Here is a 24115-nt window from a genome sequence, read left to right as displayed (position 1 = left end):
CAGCAGTGACCCTGATCTTGAGAAGAACCAACATCTCCAGCTCTGCCATGCCAAGAACTTTTCTGACATAAAGTCTCCTGAGTCAGTTACAAAGTGTAGAAGGGCATTTCTACTTATGGACAAGTTGAAAAGAGCAAAAGTCCAGTAGTACCTTAAACATTAACAAAATGTGTGGTAGGATATGAGCTTTCATGAGTCACTGTTCACTTCTTTCGATACCCAATATCCTCTGAAGAAGTGAACAGCAACCCATGAAAACTCATAACCTGCCACAAATTTTGTTAGTCTTTAATGTGCTACTGGACTCTTGCTTTCTTCTACCACTATCGACAAACATGGCTACCCATCTTGATCTATCATTATGGACAAGAGCATTCTTCATACTTCTTACCATCCATCCAATTTTAGAAGTATTCTAAAAAAGAAAAGGGTTTTTTGTACCCTGTTTTTTACTACCAAAAGGAGTCTCAAAGCAGTTTATAATCACCTACCTTCCTTTCCCAGAGCAGACACCTGTGAGGTAGGTGAGACTGAGAGCTCTGAGAGAACTGTAACTGGCCCAATGTCACCCAGCAGGCTACATATGAAGGAGGAGCAGGGAATCAAACCCAGTTTGCCAGATTAGATGCCACCACTCTTAACTGCCACACTATATTTGCTCTGGAAGGCCTCACATCTTCATGAGTTTTCAACCACTTTACATTGAACTAAGAACCAAGGTGCTAGTAACACTGTTCAGTAGCAAATTGACACATGTAGACATGCATGTGAGAATGCACAAATTGAGCTGCACTTTCTCCTTGTAGGACACACCTTTAGAAACTGGCACTGCCCCTCACTCCAAACAGCTTGCATTATTTAATGAACATAGCCAAATAGAAATTTCAAGAGGTCATTCTCTCTAACCCCAGGGTGCTTCTGAAAAATGTATGTAATGTGGCATAACTTGAGCCTGTTTCCTGGATGGACATGTAAGACAATTAAGAGCTGCAGTCAGATCCCTGCAGGCTGGGCTTTGTTTTGCTTCTCTAACATGCATAGTAATCTGCAGCCTTGCTTGTCCTGAGCAGCTCTCAGCCTCGCTATTAGCCTGGCTGACCTCTGAAATCCTCAGCTTCTCTAAGCAGCCATGCATTAAATCCCAGATCCAAGAGTGGAAATAGACTTCATAAAAAGCTTACAGCCCTATTTATTGCAACTGCACTCATGACGGGTTCCGATGGCATGGCGTAATACTGCAGAGGCTTTACTTTCTCAGCCTCCAGGCCCAGACAGAGCAGGTGGCTACTGATGGAAGATGGCACAATCTCAGCATCTGTCTACCCTAGACACTGGGTAGTGTTTAAAAAAAAAAGAACAAATGAAAGCAAGATATCAGCATGCCAGTACTTAATCCCCACCATCACCACCAAGGGGGAATAGCACAAGTCTGTCTTGAAATGCTATAATTTGAGAGGAAATTCCCTCCCCGTTAATACCTGATGCTGAAGATTACAGTTACATAGCAGCAAGGGAAAGGCATGCTGTACCTGCTCAGAGAGATTGTCATCTTTTTTTCTTTATGTGCTTCAGTTTTGGGCCCTGGCACTGAAAGCATGGATACAAAAAAGCCCTCTGTGTTATGCATTTTATATTAAACACTTCATGAGATTCACTTGCATTCATTAGAAAAGGTACAAAACATAGTTTATGGTTGGTGGAAATTGCAACCCTGTATTGAAACTGCTGCAGTCTTGCTTCTAGGTAACTACAGGGGAAGGAATTCAGTTTCAAGCATTGGGCCACCGGGGATGCAGAGAGCTCAGGGAAAGCTATGAACAACTAAAAGCTGAGGGAAAGCTATCAACAACTAAAACAACCCAAAAAGGAAAGAATGAAAAGAAACACTACCTCTCCCCGCAGGTTAACACTCTTGATAGTTCTGAATATCCACCAATTCTGAATGTACACATATTTGCATGAAATCATCTGTACTCTTTGCAATCACAGCATTGTAGTTCAACAGCCGTGGTACAAGATGCTGTCGGGTGTGAATAAATTGGAAAAACTAGCAAGCGAGGAGGCTCAATAGAAAGGAAGAACAGCATTTGGTATGGTAATAGGGGGATGGACTGTGTGTGTGTGTGTGTGTGTGTGTGTGTGTGTGTGTGTGTGTGTGTGTGTTTGAGAGAGAGAGAGAGAGAGAGAGAAAGAGAGAATTTTTTATCTCTGCAGGGGGCCAATGAGCCATAAAGAATAAAAACTCTGAGCATATTTTGCTTTATGAACAGACAGATGCCTTTAAAAGGCAACAACAGGAAAATCACAAAGCTAAACAGTGAAGTAACCAAGGGCTTCTCAGCATCCCTGTGGAAAATCTAGAGGAAGTCTTATCCTGTGCACGTTCCAGTCAGTCAGAGACCAAATCACAAGACCGATCAGCTAGCACTTCAAGCAGTCTGGCTGAATAACAGAGTCTAAATCAGGAAACCCTGAGACCAAGTATTTGTGTACAAAAGAGAGTCTCTCTCTCTTTCTCACTGTATACACACACACATGTAGACAGACAGTGGTAGAGCCTCATGCCAATTCCTGTTGCTGTGCTGATATGTATGCAAAATAAATGGTGCTTCTCTCCAGAGAAAGTGGCTAACCACAAGTCCCAGACAAGAACTGAGAGCATATGGGTCAAAGCTGTTATCAGTGCTATCCTGCTGCAATCAAATGCCTTTCCACAGCTACAGTTTTGGATTACACACGAGTAGTCCTAAATGTTGAGTCCCAAGGAGGGGGGATACCTACCATAGGGTAAAAACCAGAAATGAGATGTGTTCACCAACCACAGGCATCAAAACCTTTGAATGACAGGTCAAAAAAACATTACCCTTACTCCAAAGCATAAAGGGACCCAACTGGCTCACAGGAAAAGGACATCCAGCTCCATCCTATCCAGAAAGGTAGTATGGGAAATACTAAACAGTAGCTATTTGCTTCATTCAGGCAGTCATATTCCACTCAATGGGGTGATACATTTCCCATCAACAAAACATTACACTCCCAAGTGTTGGGAAAATGCAGTCTCTCCAACAGACAAACTATCTGCAGGAAAGACAATGGGGTTCCCTGCCATGAGTAAGATCCAAATCACACTTGAACTTTGAAACATTTTAATGATCATTCAGAATGTTTTCTCTGCTTCAGGTAATGAATACAGCCATTATTAACAAAGCAAGCTTTTCACACTTTAGACTCCAGCACCCGCTTCTCTAGCCTGGCTTATGTGTCCAGGCCTGCTGCATTATTTTGGTTTACCAGGCATCTTTGCTATTGGATTAAAATATTTCTATCATACTTCGTAATTTGCTTGCTCAGTGGTTCTTATCATGCTTGTAATCAGTAAAAAAAAAGCATCCTAGAAGCAAAGATGATGATGATGATGATATCTTGGATGCTGGCTAATGAGTGGCTCATAGTGGTCCCGGAGTGCCATCTCTTCCTCTCCACATTGCTTATTCTCCTGCCACATTTCCTTCATGGTCCAGATCTCTGGTCACCAGTAATTCTGACATGATTGAGTAAAAGCTCTGTCACTTCCATTAAGGCTGGTTTCTGGAAGTCTTCCCCTCCCAATCCCTAGAGGTAATACCTTGTCCTCCTTTGTTCCCTCTTTTGTTTTGTTTTACTATAAGCGTAGTATTCAAAACAGGTGAAAATGATCATATTCACACAATCAGTACTTGGCAATGGGAAACAAAATCAACATGGAGATAAAGAAGCCTGTCAGCCACAGCTCAGGGTGGGGTTCAAGGGTGTTATGCTGCAGTTTTCTTTCCAGTTTTAAAGGACAGACATTCCCACATAGATACTTGCTTCAACACTCAGGGCTTTTCTACACGAAGCTTTGCTAAATTCAGCGTCATGCTTACCATCCGAAGACGCTATATTCCGGCCGCTCCGCATGACGTCAACCTCCTGTGTCTGGCCAGCAAACTGCTTGCTACATCCACCATTTTAAAGCGCGAGTTGGTGAATCCCGAAAAGTGGATTCACCAACCGAAAAAGTCCTATCCCCTGGCAAACCACCTGCCCACAAACAATGGAAAGGAGGTTTGGAGGGGGGGGGGGAAACAGAGACCCAACAGAAGAGATATGAGCAATGAAGCTTCATCCCCATTGATTGCTGTGATTATACTACATGTGGGTATTCCCATTTATGTAGCCTTGCGATGTAGCACTATCTACACTTGACACCAAGCCACAGCTGTGCTGTGTGACAGCAGTGGCACAGAGCCCAGGGGCACAATATGGTATAAGCCAGAGACGATTATATTGTGTCAGAGGAAACTTTCCTTTCTTGTACCCAGTTTTACTACTGACAAAAGGGTGGCGACAGGACATTTAAGGGATCCAAAGAGAGAAGCGTATGTGGGAAAACTCCCCCCCCCCCAGTCCACTATCAGGGATAGGCACACTGGGATAAATGCCCGACTCAGCCACAATAATGTGTGCATGATAGCCTACAAGCAGATTGTTGCCCATCAGCCTAAATACATCACCAGCTGAAGGCATAAATCACACCTGCACATTGTGCTACACGGCTAATGCACAGCATTCCCCATGAGGCCTCTGTAGTCTCATTAAAAACCTCGAGGGAGAGAGATTCCATATCCTGCTGAGCAAAATTTGTTCCGGTGAGTTCCAGCTGCAGCAACTGCTGTACAAGGAGAAAGGATGAGCAGCTGATTCCTAGTGGTGGGCAAGCCAATGTCACAGCCAGAAGATGAACTTACGGAGATGTTTCCTAGTATCTCTGGGGTCTCTTCCTCCCATTCTGTCACCACTGAATATTTCAGCCGAGCAACTGAATGATGCAGTAGCTAAAAACAGCCCCAGGAAGCCATTCCTGAGTAAGAGAAATAATACCCATTCGTTGCCTTTCTGCTGCAGGCTCCTAAAGGGCAAACTGCAGGCTTGTTTTTTGTTTTTGTTTTTCATTAAAAGTGCAAAACAGTTTTAATGGACTCAGCGTCCTACATCTCAGGGCAATGGAGGGCACTTGCCTTGCGCTGTTCTCCTACTGTCCCCAAATGTCACACAAGCTGCATGCCTCAGACTTCATTATTCCGAGATGTCACTTTTGACCTCCCCATCAGTCTTGGCTGAATACAGGACCTGCTTGCAGGAAAGACAGGGGTGTTTTTCTCATACACTTGAGCTGGGCAACATGGCTTCTTTTATTATGCCTCTCAGGCCCATGAAAGTAAATTGCCAAGCTACAGTCAACCTTTTATTTCCAAAGTCACCCCAACTTAACAATTTACTCCCTCACCTCTGAATGCTAATAATTATTGATTATAATCAGGATAATTCCAAGTATTATCTATTATTATTTCACGTATTCCATCTTCACACTGCCCTTCTGCCAAAGAGGTCAGGACGACATGTTTCCCTCCATTTCCATCTATTTAGCCTCATAATCACTGTTTGATAGGTTAGGCTGAGAGAGAATGTGTTGGATCCATATCAGCTTTTACTCTTAATCTTACTCAGTTCTTTTGTCTTATTACATGTGGCTTTTGTCCATGAAGATCCCATAATCGATCAGAGCAAGGCAGCTCCCAATCAGAGGAGGAGGAGGAGGAGGAGGAGGAGGAGGAGGAGGAGAGTTGGTTCTTATATGCCGCTTTTCTCTATCCAAATGAGTCTCAAAGCAGCTTACAGTCGCCTTCCCTTTCCTCTCCCCACAACAGACACCCTGTGAGGCAGTTGAGGCTGAGAGAGCCCTGATATTACTGCTCGGTCAGAACAGCTTTATCAGTGCTGTGGTGAGTCCCTGTGGAGGAGCGGAGAATCAAACCCGGCATGTCAGATTAGAAGCTGCCACTCTTAACCACTACACCATGCTGGCTCTTGGTATAGAGCAATAGCAAGGTTGCATAGCAACTCACCTTTTCAGAGCTGATTGAAACGGAAGGAAAGCTTTGGGTAAGATGCATCTTGGAAACTTCATGGATAAAGAAAAAAGAAAAAAAATGGATATCTGTTGCAAAGGCTATGAAGAGCCAGTCGTAAAGCAAAGGCTGAATATAACTTATACAGGAACCACAGAGGTTTCATACTGAATACCCTCCCCCCTCCTGCATTTTCCTCCTTCACCCTGCATCCCCATTCATTCTCAGAGTTTTGGTTTGCCATCTGCAGCATGGTAAGCAACATACAAAGCATGGTCAGCAACAGACATAGTACATACATGATCCACACTGCTTGAGGTGCTGTGGTAGTGGGTCCCAAAAAGCAGAGTAAATTTAGAAATGGATTCCCTTCAAAATGTTCGAGAACCACTGACCATTGGTGAGATAAAATGTCTCCTTATGAGCTAAGTTCAACTATGTCCCTTTAAATGTGCATAATCAGTCCTCATAGATCTAGGACCAAAGAAAAGGGTGTTAAGGCAGAAGGTACATGTCCTGGGAGTGCTTGAGGCCAGCAGTTCAACCCTTAGAATTTAAACACTAACCCTCCATTTCCAAGGCTTCTGCCACATTTCTGATCAGAACTTCTATTTGTGGTACCCCCAGTCAGACTTAACAAGCTTAGCCTATACCCCCACCCAAACCTGTATAATTTTACTGCTCCTCAATTTACCCAGATTTCCTGGTCCACTCCACCATACTGCAGAATTTACATTTTTGTTAACTGGATCCTCCTTCTTCCCCTTCTTGAAGTTGGGGACAACATTTGCCTGCCTCCAATCTTCTGGCACTTTCCCTGTTCTCCAAGAATTGTTAAAAGTAATGGAGAGAGGCTCAGAAATTAATCTGCAAGTTCTTTTAGTACCCTTGAACGCAATTCACCTGGCCCAGAAGACTTTGTTACATTTAAAGAAACTAGGTGTTTATGGACTATCTCTACAGTGACCCTAGGCCACAACTCCCATCCCTCATCACATGAACTGATTTGGCCATGTTGAACATGATTCCCCTCGCAAGAGAAGACTGAGAAATAGGAATTGAGCATTTCAGCCCTCTCTTCATCACCTGTTACAGTGTCACTTTCTTATGGTCCTACCCATGTCCATAATCTTTTTCTTATTTTGACTATAACTAAAGAACCATTTTTGTTGTTTTTAGCATTTTTTGCTAGCCTAAGCTCTAACACTCTCACTATGGGCATCATTACAGACTGTTTTATGTATTGTTCTCTGTTATGATGTAAACCGCCCTGAGCCTCCAGGGAGGGTGGTATATAAGTATGATAGATAAATAAATAAATAAATAAATAAATAAATAAATAAATAAATAAATAAATAAATAAATAAATAAATAAATAAATAAATCAGTTATTTGTTTATATTCCTACTTGGTTATAAGGTTCTCGTTCCATTTCCTGAATGAGACTTTTTTATTACTCAATTCTTTTGAAAGCTGCTTATGGAGCCACCCTGGTTTCTTTAGGTTCCTCCCAGTTTTCCTTCTCAAGGAAATTGTCTGTGATTTTCCCTTCAGTATTGACACGAATTAAGGTGTAGGCTGCACTGCAATCCCAGTACGTCTTCCCAAGCTAGGAGATAAGGAGGCTTGCAGCAAAGGAGAGGTAGGCCATAAAACTCAGCATCAAAGCATTGGCTACAAAGGTTTAAAAACACCAAGAAGGGGGGGGGGGGAGATGAAAACTGGAAGCAACTTTCCATGACTAACCTGGAGGTGATTCTGACACTCTGCTGCCCCTAAGGACTTATTCCCTGCTCCTCATCCTGGACAGGGTTTGTCCGAGTAGAGTTCGTGGAATTTTTTGACCAGAAGAGGGGCCTTCGCATCCTCCACATCCACCCACTTCTTGGTGAAATCAGGGAACTCCTTCTGCCAGATATTGTAAGCATTTCCTCTGGATCCTAGAGTCTAATATTCTGGACAGCTCATATAGGGCAGTAGTCCCTAACCTTTTTATCACCGGGGACCACTCAACGCTGGGGACCACTCACCGGGGACCACTCAACGCCTTTTACTGAGGCCCAGGGGGGGGAGTTTACTCCTCTACTCTCAACCACTGCCCTAACGCTCTCTGATCGCTATGGTAATGTTTAAACATCCCTTCAAAATAAGATACAGACACACCACAACAATGAACATAAGGAACATTTTATTTTCATGGAAATTTTAACTCATGACAATGACAAATCAATGGGAACCCTGAGCTTGTTTCTCTGCAACGAGATAGTCCCATCTAGGAGTGATGGGAGACAATGTGTGTTGTAAAGGGCCGAAGTGTGTTGTAAAGGGCCGGGGGGGGGGGTATGAAGTAAAGGGCCGGGGGGGGAAGGCGTCCTTCGCGGCCCACCTCCAATTAGTCAACGAGCCACATGTGGTCCGCAGCCCACAGGTTGGGGATCGCTAATATAGGGTATCGTCCTCCACCATGATGGGGGGAGGTGCTGAGGGATGACACTTATCTGCAAGGGGGTCCGGTTTCAGAAGGAACACCAGGTGAACCTTCCGGAAGGAGGGAGGCAATTCCACCCTGACCCCAATCTTACTTAGGACTTCAGTTATTTGGAAGGGTCCCACAAACTGGTAGTTGAGTTTTTTGCTATGGCATCAGTTTTTTAGGTGCTTTGTGGATATGAACACCACGTCCCCCACCTGGTAACAGGGTTCGGGTGCCCACTTGTGATCAGCCCATTTTCTGTAGTCAGCTTTAGCCTTGGCCAGGGCTTCTGACTCTTCTTTCCACACCTCTCAAACCCGCGAAGCCCAATCTACTACCCCTGGGGGTAAGCTGGTCTGGTCAGCCAGTGGAGGCTCCAGGGATGGGAAAGGCCATGGGGTGTAGCCGTTCACCACCTCAAAGGGGGATAATCCCATACTCAGGTAGGGGGCATTGTTGTAGGCATACTCTACTAGGGGCAATAGGGAGATCCAGTCATCCCAATGATAGTTCAGAAAGCATCTGAGGTACTGTTCCAGCACCTGGTTAACATGCTCCATCTGCCCATTTGTAGCTGGATGGTAGGCGGTGCTCAAAGCCCATGTGACACTAGCCAGATCTAACAGAGTCCCCAAAACTTGACAATGAACTGGCTGTCCCTATCACTAATTATCTTGTCTGGGAAAGTGTGCCATCTCAGGACGTGTTGTACAAACAGCTCTGCCAGGTGCTGGGCGCTAGGCAGAGATGTGCAGGATACAAAGTGCGCCTGTTTTTGAGAACAGATCCACCACCACCCAGATCACCATCTTCCCTGAGCTGGTGCGGGGGAGGTCTGTGATAAACTCATGGATCACTTCCGAGGGCCTGTTGGGGACATCTAGGGGCTTGAGTAGACCCGGGGGGTTTCTTGCAATTTGTTTTGTAGTGATGCACGCTGGGCAATGCTTTACGTAATTTTCCACATCTTTCCTGAACTGAGGCCACCAGAAATGTCTGCGCACTAGACCATATGTTTTCATAAATCCAAAATGTCCTGCTGCCTTGCTGTCATGGCATACTTCCAATATTTCCCTATGGAGAGAGGTGTGAATGTATACTTTGCCATTGTGGTACCATAACTTATTGTGTTCTGTCATGGAACTCTTGAGACTGTCTAGATCAGGGTTGGAAGCTAGGGCCCGGCAGAAGCCATTGGGAGTCTGCCCCTTTAGGTCATGAGTGGCGAGAATTGAACAGAGTATCTACCCTCAACTCTTTTTCACAGTTGTGTTGAGTTAAGCGTCCACCAGAAAGTTGGAGTGGCCTGGAATGTGGCTTAGAGTAAAGGTGAACCTAGAGAAAAACTCCGCCCTCCTTATTTGCTTGGCACTGAGCCGGTGGGGTTTTCAAAGGACCTCAGCGTTTTTATGATCTGTCCAAACCTGAAAAGGCTCCCTTGAGGTTTCTAAGAAGCGCCACTAGGCCGAAAGGGCCATTTTTACAGCCACAGCTTCTTTTTCCCAGATGGCCCAATTCCTCTCCGCTGGAGTGAATTTGTAGTACAGGTAAGCACACGAACGCAATTTCCCATTTGCATGTTTCTGTAACAACACCCTGCCCACCACTGAGTCCAAAGCATCTACTTGGATGATAAAGAGATGGGTTGCATCAAGGTAGGCCAGCACTGGTTTGCTGGTAAATAAGCGACTGAGTTCCTCAAATGGCCGGATGCACTGCTCACACCAGTGATGCACCAGGCTTTCTAGATGCCTCTTCCCTCCCTTTTGTTTTGAACCGGTCTGTGAGTGGGAGGGCCACCTGGGTGTACCTGGGTAAGAAATCTCTGTAGAAATTAGTGAATCCGAGAAATGCTTGGAGCTGGCGACTGGTGCATGGGAGGGACCCAAACCAGGACATCTTGCAATTTGGCAGGGTCCGTTTGAATACCCTCCACAGACACACGGTACCCCAGATAGTCATCTTTGTCTTCGTGGAACTCACATTTGGGCAGCTTGTTATCACTAGGCATCCTAAGGACCTCTCGCACCAGGGGGACATACTCCACCTCATTTTTGCTATAAATCAATACGTCATCAAGTTAAACCACCAGCACCACCACCACCCCAATACAACAAATCATGCAACACTTAATTTATGACATTCATGAAAATTCCCAGCAAGCCACTTAACCCGAATGGCATCATGAGATATTCGAACTGTCCCCTAGGTGGTCAGGCCTCCAGCAGGTAGTGAAGCGACAATAACCCCAAGGGCGGATGACAGCTGTGGCGGCCACTGAGGTTGTAGCAGCAGGGGAGGAGCGTGGCTGTGTATGCCACTGAGCCACCCTGGACACTTAGCCACCCCGGATGGTCTGGTCCCAATCCCAGCCCCAGGGCGCCTGGGTATAAAGGGGCCCTGGGAGATGGCCGGGGAGTGCCCAGATAGGGCACAGTGAGAGGGATTCTGTGGTCCACGATGCCCCCTCATATGGGAGAAGACGCCACTCTCTTGCCCAACTTGCCATGTAGACTGGTGGACATCCTGAAGGGTCTCCGACCTAGAGGCCCCCCTGGTCTGGGCCCGGCTTATTCATCTCAGGAGGGCCAGGTGATCGGCAGACTTGACTCTCCCCATCTTAGAACAGCTCCAATTGACCCCCCACAGATGACTGTACCTTTCTGGGTGAATGGACTTGGGATACTATTATGAGCCTTATGGAAAGGTGGTATAGAAATCAAATAAAATCAAATAAATAAATAATTACTCTGAGCCTAGGCACGCTAACAACCTATGGGCGGTGCTTGACTGACCAGGACTGGCGTGGAGGAAGAAACCCTCAGGCTTGGGATTGTAGCAGCGATTGTAGCAGCAACTCCCAGTGCCCGCCCAGCTGCCCCCTGCTCTGCCATGTCTGCTCCACCCCGATCGAACAAGGGGGAGCAACTCTCTTTTTGGCATGCCTCCACCATTTCAATCGATATTTGAGCAGTATATAGTCCATGTAAATCCTCTACCAGAGAGTTGAGGCAATGAATTTTTGCTATCTATCCTGGCTCACAAAACTCCGTCACAAGTCCTCGGAATAGACCAATACTGGTCTTCGTCTTGCACTAGTGGGCCAGTCTTTAATAAGTGCCATATGCGATGCTCTGGGTCTGTAAAGCAGCATTCCTTGATCCCAGCCCAGCCGGCTCGGTTGGCTGGGTCAGTCCAATGAAGGTCCAGATCCCTCAGCAATCCCATGTACGGGCGTTACGGGGTGTCGAAGGACTCGCAGAGAGTAGCTGGGGCTCACCCTCCTCTCCTACCACTGGGGGCCTGTCTCCTGGTAGTTCCACCCAAATCGTGTCTGTCGGTACTGGATCTTTCCCAGGTTGGAGAGGGCCCATCCGTCCTGCCTCCATTTCTCTGTTCATGGGGTGATTCTCCACGGCACCTTTCTCGCCGGGAGCCACCATGCCAACGAGGTGCACCTTCAGGTCCGAAGATTCCTCCAGGTTGCCTCCGGGCAGAGTGATCAGCCTTGTGCCCTCTTCTGCAGCCGCTGCCATGGCAGGTGGGGCATGTAGGTATCAAGGGCTAGCAGGAGGAAGGGCATCTCTGTCAAACTGTCATGAATCAAGGTGTAGACTGTGCTCGACTCAGTCCACCAGATCAAATCCTCAAGACTCAGGAGAGGCTGAAGTCATAGTATCTTTAATAGCGAGATTTTACTAGGCATTTACCGCAAACACATAGTAACTTTGAGAACAGGAATCTTGACAGGGGACAAAAGGGGCTGATACCTTATATAGGTTTAGGGGGCAGGGGGGGGATTTGGCAGGACAGTGTGTTCACATAGGATGGACCTTTGATCTAAGAGGTGCGAAAAGTTACAGCAGACATCCTTTCCCAGGCCAGGAAGCTATTGTTGAGCCAAACCCAAGAACACCTTCCCAAGCTAAGAGATAAGGAGGCTCGCAGGAGAGGAAAGGAAGGCCATAAAACTCAGCATCAAAGCATCAAAACATTGGCTGGGTCGCACTCCCAGCCCCTCCCGCACTTCGTCTCAGCGCTAGACGGCCCCACCAAAGGGCCAGCCTCACTCCCTCCCTCGCCATGGAGCCCACCCCTGGTGCCTGCCGCTCCCCTCCGTCTAGCCCTTGCCCTGCTGTCTCAGACTCAGATGCGAGCAGAGGAGCCCACGTGAGCCACAGGCAACCAGAGCCAAAAGACAGGGAGGTGCAGCTACCCGCCCACCTCTCCCTCGAGCCCTCTCCCTGCATGCTACATCCCACCATCACTCGCTATGTCCAGTCACTATGAGGGGCCCTGTGCTTCTTCCCGAGATGGGAGGAACGGCCAGGCCTGGGAGGGAGGAGGTGAGAAGGATGGAGGAGTCCCCCGGGCACTGGAGGGGAGGGAGTTCGAAAGGCATCTCCAAGCGCACCTGCCCCTGATGCAATGGGGCACCCCCCAGTCCTGAGGCCCCTGAGGCCCCTGAGGCATTTACCCTCTCTTACACATTCCTCTGTTGACCCACCCTCTGCAGGAGCCCTCCGACCTGCCAACCCCTTTCAAAGCCCATTTTTACAATGAGTTTTGAAGCTAGTATGTAAATAAGTAACTAGTATTGGGAAAAGAGTAGCCAGTATCACTGAACCCTTCTCAAGGGCCACAGCAATGAGTAAATATAGTTGCAGCCTATTCAATTCCCAATCAAGAAATAAACATAAGGATAAGAATAACAGCAGTGACTAGTTCATACTAATAAACAGGCAGACTACATAGAAGAAAAGACAGAAGCAGAATAAAACACAAGAAATCAGAACATTTGATAAAGGTTAAAGGTTTCCTATCTGGATGCTACTAGGTAGTCTCAAAAGATTCTGTTATGCAAACACAGAAACAGCTGTTCTTCTTGCACATAAAATAACCTGCACTTTCTATGATAGAGGTGAGTCAACCTGTATGGCTGAGAGACCAGGATTGTTATCACACTCAGTACAGTCAAGCCACACAAAACAGATTTCCAGTTTATCTCCCAAACCTCATATCTCAACTTAACCTCCGTCCCTAAATAGTTGCAGAATGCTCCAAGAATGCTGGAGTAGGTCATAGGGATCCATATCACTACAATTTTAGCCCATCTACACTGGTTTCCAATTTGCTTCTGGGCAGAATTCAGGGTGCTACTCTTGTCTTTCAAAGCCCTATACTACAATTCTCATGATTTTAATAATTTTAAAATGTGGTTTCATTATATACATTTTAAATTGTCAGCCATCTTAGAGGTCCTTATAGGGGCAGAAAGGTGGCATACAAATTTTGTAAACATATAAAATAAACAGAAATGTCGCACATAAATTAAATCTGTGGCTGTTGTAAGAAAGGGGAGAGAGGGTTTCAAGGTGAACCCTACATTTTATCACTACTCGTAGATTAATGGGGTAATTTAACGACATTAGTACATCAATAATTGCAACTGTAAAATGATCCAATTGATAGTCCACTCGCAATTGGTGTTTTTTTATTCATTCATTTACAGATCCACTACAAAATTCATCAAAGCTGGCTTGCTGGCTAACCAAGTAGCCTTCAATTAAACCATTTAATGCAGTGGTTCTCAACCTGGGGGTCAGGACCCCTTTCGGGGTCGAACAACCCTTTCACAGGGGTTGCAGAAGGGCGAGCAACTTGGCCTGCCAGGCACCATCCACACAACAGCCTTGTGGGGTAGATTGAGAAAGAGCATTGGTCTGTCTGGAGCAGCGGAAAAGAGCGAGATCAGCATGGTGGGACAAGAGGCAGAACTGAACTTAGAAACCCCAGGGGGAAAAAACAATTTATATACAATCATGGACAATGGATCTTCACCCCATTGGTCAGTTTCAGTTTAATTTCTGTGAAAGAACACTTGCATAATTTTATGGTTGGGGGTCACCTCAACATGAGGAACTGTATTAAAGGGTCGTGACATTAGGAAAGTTGAGAACCACTGATTTAATGGGAAATTTGTTGAGTTAGTGGCTGCCTCGCAGTTCCAAGTATACCTGTTTATTAGTTTTTTCCTAAATCAGTCAATCTAGCCTTGGGGCTGGATTTAATACTCATGTACTTATAACCCAAATTGAGGGGGGGGCTAAGATATTACATTTTCAAGCACTAACTGACTAAAGAATTAAAATTTGTGCTTGAAACAACATAACTTATTTCAAGCACAAATTTTAATTCTTTAGTCAGTTAGGTAAAAGTATCCCCTGTGCAAGCACTGAGTCATGTCTGACCCTTGGGGTGACGCCCTCCAGCATTTTCATGCCAGACTCAATACGGGGTGTTTGCCAGTGCCTTCCCCAGTCATTACCGTTTACGCCCCAGCAAGCTGGGTACTAATTTTACCGACCTTGGAAGGATGGAAGGCTGAGTCAACCTTGAGCCGGCTGCTGGGATTGAACTCCCAGCCTCATGGGCAAAGCTTTCAGACTGAATATCTGCTGCCTTACCACTCTGGGCCACAAGAGGCTCTTCTTTAGTCAGTTAATATCTGTTAATAGCAACCAAACTGTTTCTTTTGTTCCAGATCAAGCCATTTGTTAGAACACCATGGTTTTCTTTCCTACTGCTGCAATCACATGTTATGTGATGTTCTTTGTCTCCTTGTCCCTTATCATTGGTTCTTGGAGGTGGACAGAGACAGCCAGTAGGTGTGAGCTGGAGATGGCTTCCCAAGAATGAGTGCAACCAACACATCAATCAACTCTTGGTCTAAAGAGTTAGCCAAGACACCATCTGAAAAAGACTTTTGGAAAAATTACGAAATACACGCCCCCCTCTCTCACTACGTAGTTTTTTGCTGCACTGCAATGTCTGACTACATCCCATTCTTTGCAATTCGGGCCTGCTGGTTCTAGTAGGCACAAATTGGTAGGTTCTAGAAGGCACAATGAGTATGATAAGCTGGGAATACATTATCCAAGGAATATGCTGATTTTGACTAGGAAATCCTTAATGATTTAGAGGTGCATTACCTCAGCAATCATCTTCTTCTGTTCGCTGTATGAAATCAGTCAGCCAGTCATCTCTGGTCACTCAAAATCAGTATCTCTGAAGAGCTATGGTCATCAACATTATACAATGAAGCCAAAGCCCTGAGCAACATCTAACAATCATGCCAGGAAAGCATTTTATAGTTGTACTACAGTTAAAATAACTTATACCCTATTTTTTAATATTTTAAATGTGATTCTTCTATTGTTGTTACTAATTCTGAAATTGGAACCACAATTAATTCAAGGAAAGAGCTTCCATCATTGCTGTCCTAGAGCCCAATTCACTGGGGAATTGTCTTGCAAAAACCTTAGTGACACAAAGTCATACAAAAGCACAGTAGAGTCCCTTGGCTTAAAATGACTTCACAAGACCTGTAAAAAAGGATTATATGCTTTTATCAAGCCAATTAACCAAGACCACAATGATTAACCAAAAGGAATTTGCCCTTAAGCTGTGAATATGTTCATCTAGTAAGTTTCCAGTGTGCTTTTTTCCATATGCTTTCACTGTTGAGATGCTTAAATTAGAACTGTTATCAGAACTCTCCTTCCTCAACTCACAAAAAAGTAGAGTTTGAAATCTCCCCTCTTCAACAGAAAGGCTACCTACAAAACTGCCCCCAAAACTACTTTCTTCACCATCCCATCATGAAAATCTATTTTTTTAATTAACATCTTCTATGACATTCGAAGAGCCTCTTGTGGCGCAGAGTGGTAAGGCAGCCGTCTGAAAGGTTTGCCCATGAGGCTGGGAGTTCAATCCCAGCAGCCGGCTCAAGGTTGACTCAGCCTTCCATCCTTCCGAGGTCGGTAAAATGAGTACCCAGCTTGCTGGAGGGTAAATGGTAATGACTGGGGAAGGCACTGGCAAACCACCCCATATTGAGTCTGCCATGAAAACGCTAGAGGGCGTTACCCCAAGAGTCAGACATGACTCGGTGCTTGCACAGGGGATACCTTTATGACATTCTAGGCAAGGATTAAGAACATATGAAACTTCCTTATATGGTATCTGACCATCATTCTTTCTGGTCCTGTACCATCTACGCTTTGACCCAAAGAGCTGGGCTATCCCTTAGAAATGAATTTTATCCTCATTGATTGCTGTGTGTGTTTCTCCCCCCCCCCTGTATTTTGCTATATTGCTACATAACTACCAATTGTTCCACTGATTACACCATTCACACCAAATAGAGCTGGGTTACAGTTAGGAGTTGGACAATCTCTCCTTCTTGGTAGTATGCTACACACTGTGCAACTCAGTTGTTAAAAGTAGTGTAGTAATACTCCATAGTTTTCACTTGCAAGAAGAACCAACAGATGGCATTAAGCCCAGTGAAAGAATAGCTTGGAAGAAACCCCTCCTTCCTCTTTGTTTTCTCTGCTTCACTGCTCTTAAAACAATCAGCAGTTCATTATGACATAGAATATTTTATATGCTAAAATGTTTAACTATATGATATCACTCCTGGCTCCTTGACAAAAAAAGTCAGAATTTCCCAGCACTCTTATAACTGAAATCAAATCATTTATCAACAATATTCAGAACCCAGAACAAAAAAAGAAATCATTATTACACTGATGCAAATGAAGGAAAGATGTTACACTGGGGATGGAGGGAGGGAATTACGGATTAGAAACCTTCCCCTGTCACACAGAAGACCAAACACCAAGGATTTCTAGGAGTCTGAAAATACAGAGTATGTAAAATCCTCCCTCAGAACTTCTGTTACCACACCCCCTGCTTTATCAAGCACAGGATTTCAGAAGGCTATCCAGAAGTCACTTCACTTTAATGGCTTGGACTTAAAAAAAATAAAGTACATTTACAGATGCTTTTGCTATGCCCCATTCCATTCTATGCACATTTCCGCAGAAGTAAACAACACTATTCAGAGTGATTTGCTTCTAGGTGGTATCTCAGGGTCTTGGTCATTGAATTTACTGAGTAAAGTCTATCACTGGCTCATGGAACAAGATCACAAACTCTCACTTGCCCAATGCTAGCTATATCCAGCAAGCTGTCAGCCCCACTGATTTCACCAAGACTTACTTGTACCTGAAGCAATCTAAGAATGTACCCATAGAATAATGAAAGGAGAGATGGCAAAACAGTGGATACACCAGAACAATAATTCAGAACAGAAACTGAGCGGGGTAACACAGGAGGACTTCCTTCATAGTTGCATAGCTGATGGGAAGTTCATCATGGTGGGGAGGGGGGAGGAGACTGCACAGGAAAAGAATTTGGAAAGATTTTGTTACTAAAAGATACCAGGCCTACATTTATAATACTGTAAATGCCACAGGCTCCAGTTTTAACGGAAGTGATCCTTTGAACACCAAATGTGTGGGGGAGAGTATGCTGGTGTCCAGCACTGATGAGAATGAAGGAGAAACAGCACTACTGCCTATTTCATCCGCATCCCCATTGCAATATGGAGCCCAAAGCCTTTCCTATCTCATCCATTCTTCATGCAGTGTTTCGGCAATGGCAACTGCAAAGTCATGGTCAGCAGCTTCAGCTTCCCTTCCCAGTCAATGGAAAGCAGCTGACCTACACGGGAATGGAAGGTGAAGATCCGCAGCAAGCTTTGGTGAACTGCAGTAACACTAAGGTGACCAGATTGTCCCACTTTTGGAGGGACATCTGGGGGCACCTGGCAAATTGTACTTATGTTGCAAGTAAAAATATATATATTGCAATACTATTTTTGCATTCTATGCGTTCTATGAATATTTTTGTTGCTCCATATAGACCAAATTTTTAATCAAGAACCCCCCCCCCCCCGGTCAATAGTGTCCCGCTTTACCAATGTTAAAATCTGGTCACCTTAAATAACACCCTAGCTCTAGTGATCTGAAATCCTTTTGTGCAGGATCACTTGTCTGTCAGTCAACACAAGTTGTCCACTTCTTCTCCGAGTGTTTCTTTGAAACCATGGAGTTTGGAGAAAAACCCGAGAAATCCTTAAGCAAAATTTTAAAAAAAGAGTACAAGAAGCTACCAGGAAAAACAAAGCAAAAAACAAAAACAAAAATGAAGAATACTCCTTCTGTTTAATCCCACAAATACTAGCAATGTTTCACACAATTGTCAAACATGTCATGTTTGCATACCTTAATCTATGCCCTCCTTTTCAAGCTTTGCTAAACACAAACAATGGACATTAATAAATCGATTATTATATCATACTTAGGTACAATTGTGCTCAAGACTTGCACAGCACACACTGGTTCTCTCCATCTCCATAAAAATGTATATAATCATATATTTCCATGTTATACGTTGTTTTTTTTCCATCATTACTTCAAAGAACTCAGTATTGCCTACTCCTATATGGCTAGTTCTAGCCTATTTTTATCCTGCCCTTCCTCTAGGTTGCTTCATAGCTCTTCCTTTGAGTCAGTGACTGGTTCAATGTTACCCAGTGAGTCAGGGATCTGACCCCAGGTCCAGCCTAGCATTCTGTTCCACACTGGTACGCATGACCTACTTCCTTTCTCCAAAACACTTTCAAATATACAGCAGGCCAAAACAAGCTGCATTTATTGTGGGAGCAATATATGGAAAAAACACATTGGGCCACACTCTTCTGCTGTGGGATGAAGGCGAAAGAAAATTTTGATCTTGGGTCCGGTTCCCATTGTCCTTTTTATTCTTGAGATAGCCTCTGATATAGCAGATCCACATTCATGCACAACTGCCAAAAACTGATATATGTATTAAAACAATAAGTGGAAATCAGACTGTAGTCTAACAAGCAGTCTTGTTTGGAGATAGAGAATCCTGTGGATCCATACAACATTAAGCATGTTGAGCACTTAAAACCACCTGCTGATATACCAACATTATTCATCTCACCGTGAGCAACATCATATCCTCCACAGCCTCTTTGAGCAGGTGCCACATGTCTGACAGAGAATCCAGCTTGTCAAGAAGAAGGGAAAAGTCATTTGCAAATATGAATCCCAGCCATGGACAGTGGTACCACAAGCCAACTCCAAAACTGGCTGGCTGACTGGCATTTTACATGGCTTAGTGGTGGTGGGGGGGAATACTTCACTACCAACAAAACTGCATTATTCTGCTGAGCAAATGCAAGAAATATCAAGCTCCATAGCTAAAGACTTGCTGCCATGTGGATCTCTAAACCACAGAAGTAGGGACATGCAAGAGGTGCTACCATCTGTTGATGTTTTCCCAGCCATTTCCTATTCGTCTTTCCCTTAAACAGCCACTGGTTTGGTGGAACTATACACTATGCCTCACTGTGGAAACTCCCTGGATCACAGTTGCTAGTTGATAGACACAGATGTAGGCCATTGCATAATACTGTGTGTCTCATCACCAAATTGAGGGTATGGAGGGGGGAGAGTGCTCGTAATGCTCATCTGGATCATGGAGCCTGTGAAACTGGAGACTTCTTTAATTGCTTCATTTACCCAATTAATAACCAAATGTTATGGGTTAAACGTTCTAAGAAAACAAATAAATAAATAACCATTGTAGAGCCCTTTGTGTTAATTAGCTCTTAGCCAAAGACAATCTGGTGTGTATGTCATGTCTGGCTCATTTGCTAGCTGTCTCAGCAATTGTTTTTCTTTGGAGGGGGGGAGGGGAGACTTCCTAGAATGAAACACTGGACTTACCTGAAAGTTTCTTCTCTTCAATAGGGTGAAGTCCTCCAAATCTGGCCTACTAGCTACAGGCAGGGCTAATGCAAATTAATATGCCTCTCCAGGACAAGAGTGGGCTGTCCCTTCCAGACATACATTAGCCAAGCCCTCCAGTAAAACAAATGGTATAATTTTAATCACTTTAATAACAGTTAAATATAAGAGCAGCCATGTTTTTTAATATCTCCCACATAAACATCAGCCAATGAACAAAAATCATTCACAATACATAGAAGAACAATGTGGTGGGATAATTGGAGGACTTCGCTCCACTAAAGAGAAGAAACCTTCAGGTAAGTCCAGTGTTTCATTCTCCTCGAGAGGGGGAAGTCCTCCAAAACTGGTTATATAGTCAAGCTAAGACAGGGTGGGCACAGAAACTACCTCAGCGCTGTGTTCATCCCAACCCCTGTTGGAGAACTCATCTCCCAAAAGCAGTCTCAGTGTAGTTCTGCTAGACTATTATAAAATGTCTAACTAAACAAGAAAAGGAAAACCAGGTTTCTGCTCTCCCCATGTCCTTGGTAGGTTCCCTGTTTCTGAGTGCAGCTGAAGTTGCTGCTGCCCTAGTAAGAAGGGCTACAACCATTACAGGTTGCCTCAGCTATAAGTACCATATACCTTCTTGATGTAATGTCTGACGCAGATAGCCACAGTGGCCTCAGAGACTTTGCTACGCAAGTAAGATGCACTCTGTGTTATAAATAATGTGAACATCTAAATGTTTTATCAGTATGTATATATGGAGAGCCCTCCAGACAACCAATATAATTCCTTCCTGCTCTCTGCTGAGGGAATTCTGGCAGAAAACCTGAAGTTTTAATGGTCGGTTTAATAACAAAACAGTATCTACCTTTAGAGTACCAGTGCTGACTACTACCATAACCTTGTTGAACGTGCAGATTTCCTTATCTGTTCCACTTAATATTTCTGGTAAGGCCTTGGAGGAGGAGCTGGTCTCATGGCTAAAGTGTCACTCAGTGCTAAACACCCACTCAGAGCAGCTAACCTCCTCCTCCCACCGGCTTGCCTGTCTGTCCAGCAGCCAGCCAATCTCCTTCTGTCACCCACCCCTGACCACCCCCTTCCACTTCTCTCAGAGGCTCAGAACTGCAGATCCCTGTTTTATTTTAACTGCAGGGCCTGTTTTATTCCTGAATGCAACGGACTTGGCCCCTAGTATAATGATAAGGTCCCCAATTCCTAACCTGCTCTCAATCCTCTGAAAAACACTTCCTATCGCTAATTGGCCACTCCAGTTTGTCAATACCTTTAGAGAAGAGCCAATTCATCTGCATGTTCTGAATGCCTTGAGCATGCTGAGCTTTTAAGGACAGGACATTGGCCTCTGCCCTCTGAAAAAGAACTCTGCTATCATCTGATAACGAGATGGGATAGGAGGCCTTGGTATAGGAAATCTCTGCCCTTCCCAAGAACCATAGGATTTCTACCTTCTGCACAAGCTCTACATACACTTACTTGGAAATATTCTAGTAATCCCAGTGGAACAACTCTACTAAAAATTGCCTAGACTCAACCTAACAAATTCAAAAGATTCATGTGGAAGTCTGTACCATTTCAGACTCCCTCTTGCATGTACAAAATTATCTTCATGGGAGAGAATCAAGACAGAAGCCTTCTTGCTGATATTCTAGCTATCCACACGGGGCATTTTCCGCATCAAGGACATCTCAAAATAGCATCCCCTGCCTTTGCCTAAAGTAGAAGCATCCAGGAAGGACTTGACCATGCCATTCAGCTCTTCATTTTAAGTCTTTGTTTGTTCAAGACTGCTGAAGCCATGTCAAAAGCAAAACATTTGTTTTCATCTCTTTAAACGCAACTAGGAAAGACTACTGCCGCCCCTTTGAATGCCTTCAAAACGCCGAGGCCATAAGTAGGAACCAGGCAACATGATCCTGGATGCTTGCCCAAAATGTGGGTGGAAAAATGCCTGTGCTGAGTTTGGGCAGGCAGTGCAGTAGTGGAGATGCTGGGTAACCAAATGCCTGTTTGTGGTGGTGAAACATGAAATAGGTAAGAGAGAACCCCTTTACCTGCCTCTCCTCTCCAATAAGTCTTTGAAAGAGACAAGAGACAAGCCTGGCAGAATGCAAAATGGGTTTTCCCTCCCACAGACAATGAAGTGGTGCTAACCAAGGCATTCAGAATGAGGACTTATAATCACCAGGACAAACTTCCTCAGCTTGCCAAGAAAAAAAAATACTCACCCTTTTACCTCATTTATCTGATGGAGACACAGACACTCAAAGAGCAATAGATCACAGCAGCCAAAAGAAGCAACAGGAGAATCCATGGTAGAGTTGGAAGTATGTGCATGTCTGAGAGAAGACAAACCATTGTGCTCCAGTCAATAATAGTTTACTTCTCCTGTTGTTAATTAATTGAGCTGCTAACAAGATGCTGAGAAAATGAGGAAATATTGCCCAGGGAAGCACCAGGTGGTGGCCTGCATTGTTATTATCGTCCTGCCGACAAATCATGAAAAGGAAAAGTCAAACGGCTCTCTCGCATGCTCAGAAAGAAGCAGCAAAGAGCCCCTAACTCCTGATTCCTCAGCAGTTGATCCCAGTAATTCCTGATGCCTCTCAACACCTGAAGAATTATCAGCAGAGGTAGGAAAAGGCCAGAATGCATTGTGCCGGCTCGTGCATAAATCAAGTATTTCATCCTGCTGCACAGTAAGCCCATTTTGATGAAAAATCAGACTGCAGAAGGGGGAAAGGCCTTTAATCTCTATCTGTTGCAATGCAGCTATTTTTATGAAGCATCCTTTCCCTTCATACAGAACAGCTAGGAAAGATGAGCCTGAAAGCTCTATACTGAAAGCAGCAAGGGGTGACATTTCATGGCATTTCTCTGGGAATCCTACAGCTCCACCTAGGCTATGTGATATTCAGGAGCACCCCAGTGTGAATTTCTGCAGTGCTGCTACAAAGAGAAGAGTGAGTGTACTGCAAAGTCTGATGGGCAGCACCGAAGGTCTCTATGAGAAAGCAATGGATAATAGATTCAACTATCTCAGTGAATCCAAATGTTTTAGCCTCTCAGGATAACACAGTCTGTGGCCGGAACACTGCGGGGCTTTGCCGAAGGCACATTCAGACTCCAGTGAGAACTCCAGGAAGAAGGAAAGTCAAGCTGACAATGGCAAATAAACCACATATTCTTCTTCATTGGTAGAGTCTCATACAGAAAGCCAAAATGAACCCTGGTGAAAATATGCTCATGTTCAAAGTGGACCTTTGTCAGTGGCTCTGAAGCGTAAATATACAGTGAGAACTCAGCAGCCTAGATGAAAGGGCAGAGGCTAGCACAGTGTAGTAGTAACAGGGTGAGACGTCAGAGACAAGCCCAGGAACCGCCTCCTGCATACAGTTACAAACAAAGCACATGACGGGATGGGCCAAGGTTGCCATTTCATCAGAGGTTAAGGTACAAAATGCAAGGTGTACTTTTCTGCAAAAGAAATCACATTGTAGCCCAGTCTTTTTACTCTAGAACTTTAACCCTTGCACACCAATGAGAAGAGGTGAAAGGGTCATCCAAAGATTAAAAGGCCCTCCAAGCAGCAGCAAACAAATATCAATCCAAGGATTACAGTAACAGACTTAGTTACTCATTAGCAACAGCTGGACTTAAGTAAACGGGGCTGCGTGGAGTTAGTACAGATCTTCTGGGGTTTTGGAAGAAAGTTTGAACTTTCAGAAAATGTGTACTCAGAAGCCTTTCCATAGAGAAGTTTTATCCTAGTAGCATGTACAGTACACACTACAGGCCCCACTGTGTCTGTTAGGGGGGGGGACTTTATACTTATATGATTTGTTGACCACAAGAATGAAAAAAGTAACTGAGCATGTGCATCATTCTCTGAGCATGTGTGCAGACCACAAGCTGCATAAATGTTAAGGTCCTCTTAGATCAGCCTTTCTCAACTTTTTTACCATTGAGAAAACCCTGAAACATTCTTCAGGCTTTGAGAAACCCCAGAAGTGGCA

The 24115-nt window shown here is 44.5% G+C and overlaps 1 protein-coding gene across 4 annotated transcripts in view; it reads right to left on the bottom strand.

The window, feature by feature from the left end:
• PPARGC1B (PPARG coactivator 1 beta) overlaps positions 1 to 24115 on the bottom strand; it is a 185845-nt gene that overhangs the window by 158707 nt on the left and 3023 nt on the right. For 2 of the 4 annotated variants that reach the window (XM_077327098.1, XM_077327099.1), the window contains exon 2: positions 22328 to 22438. The exons of the other annotated variants lie outside the window; for them this stretch is intronic. The gene's annotated coding sequence lies outside the window, so the exon portion shown is untranslated. The remainder of the gene's footprint in view (positions 1 to 22327; positions 22439 to 24115) is intronic. 4 annotated transcript variants of the gene reach the window in all.

The sequence above is a fragment of the Paroedura picta genome, chromosome 3 (genome assembly GCF_049243985.1).
Source record: "Paroedura picta isolate Pp20150507F chromosome 3, Ppicta_v3.0, whole genome shotgun sequence".
NCBI lineage: Eukaryota > Metazoa > Chordata > Lepidosauria > Squamata > Gekkonidae > Paroedura > Paroedura picta.
This window is presented reverse-complemented; position numbering and strand designations above follow the sequence as displayed.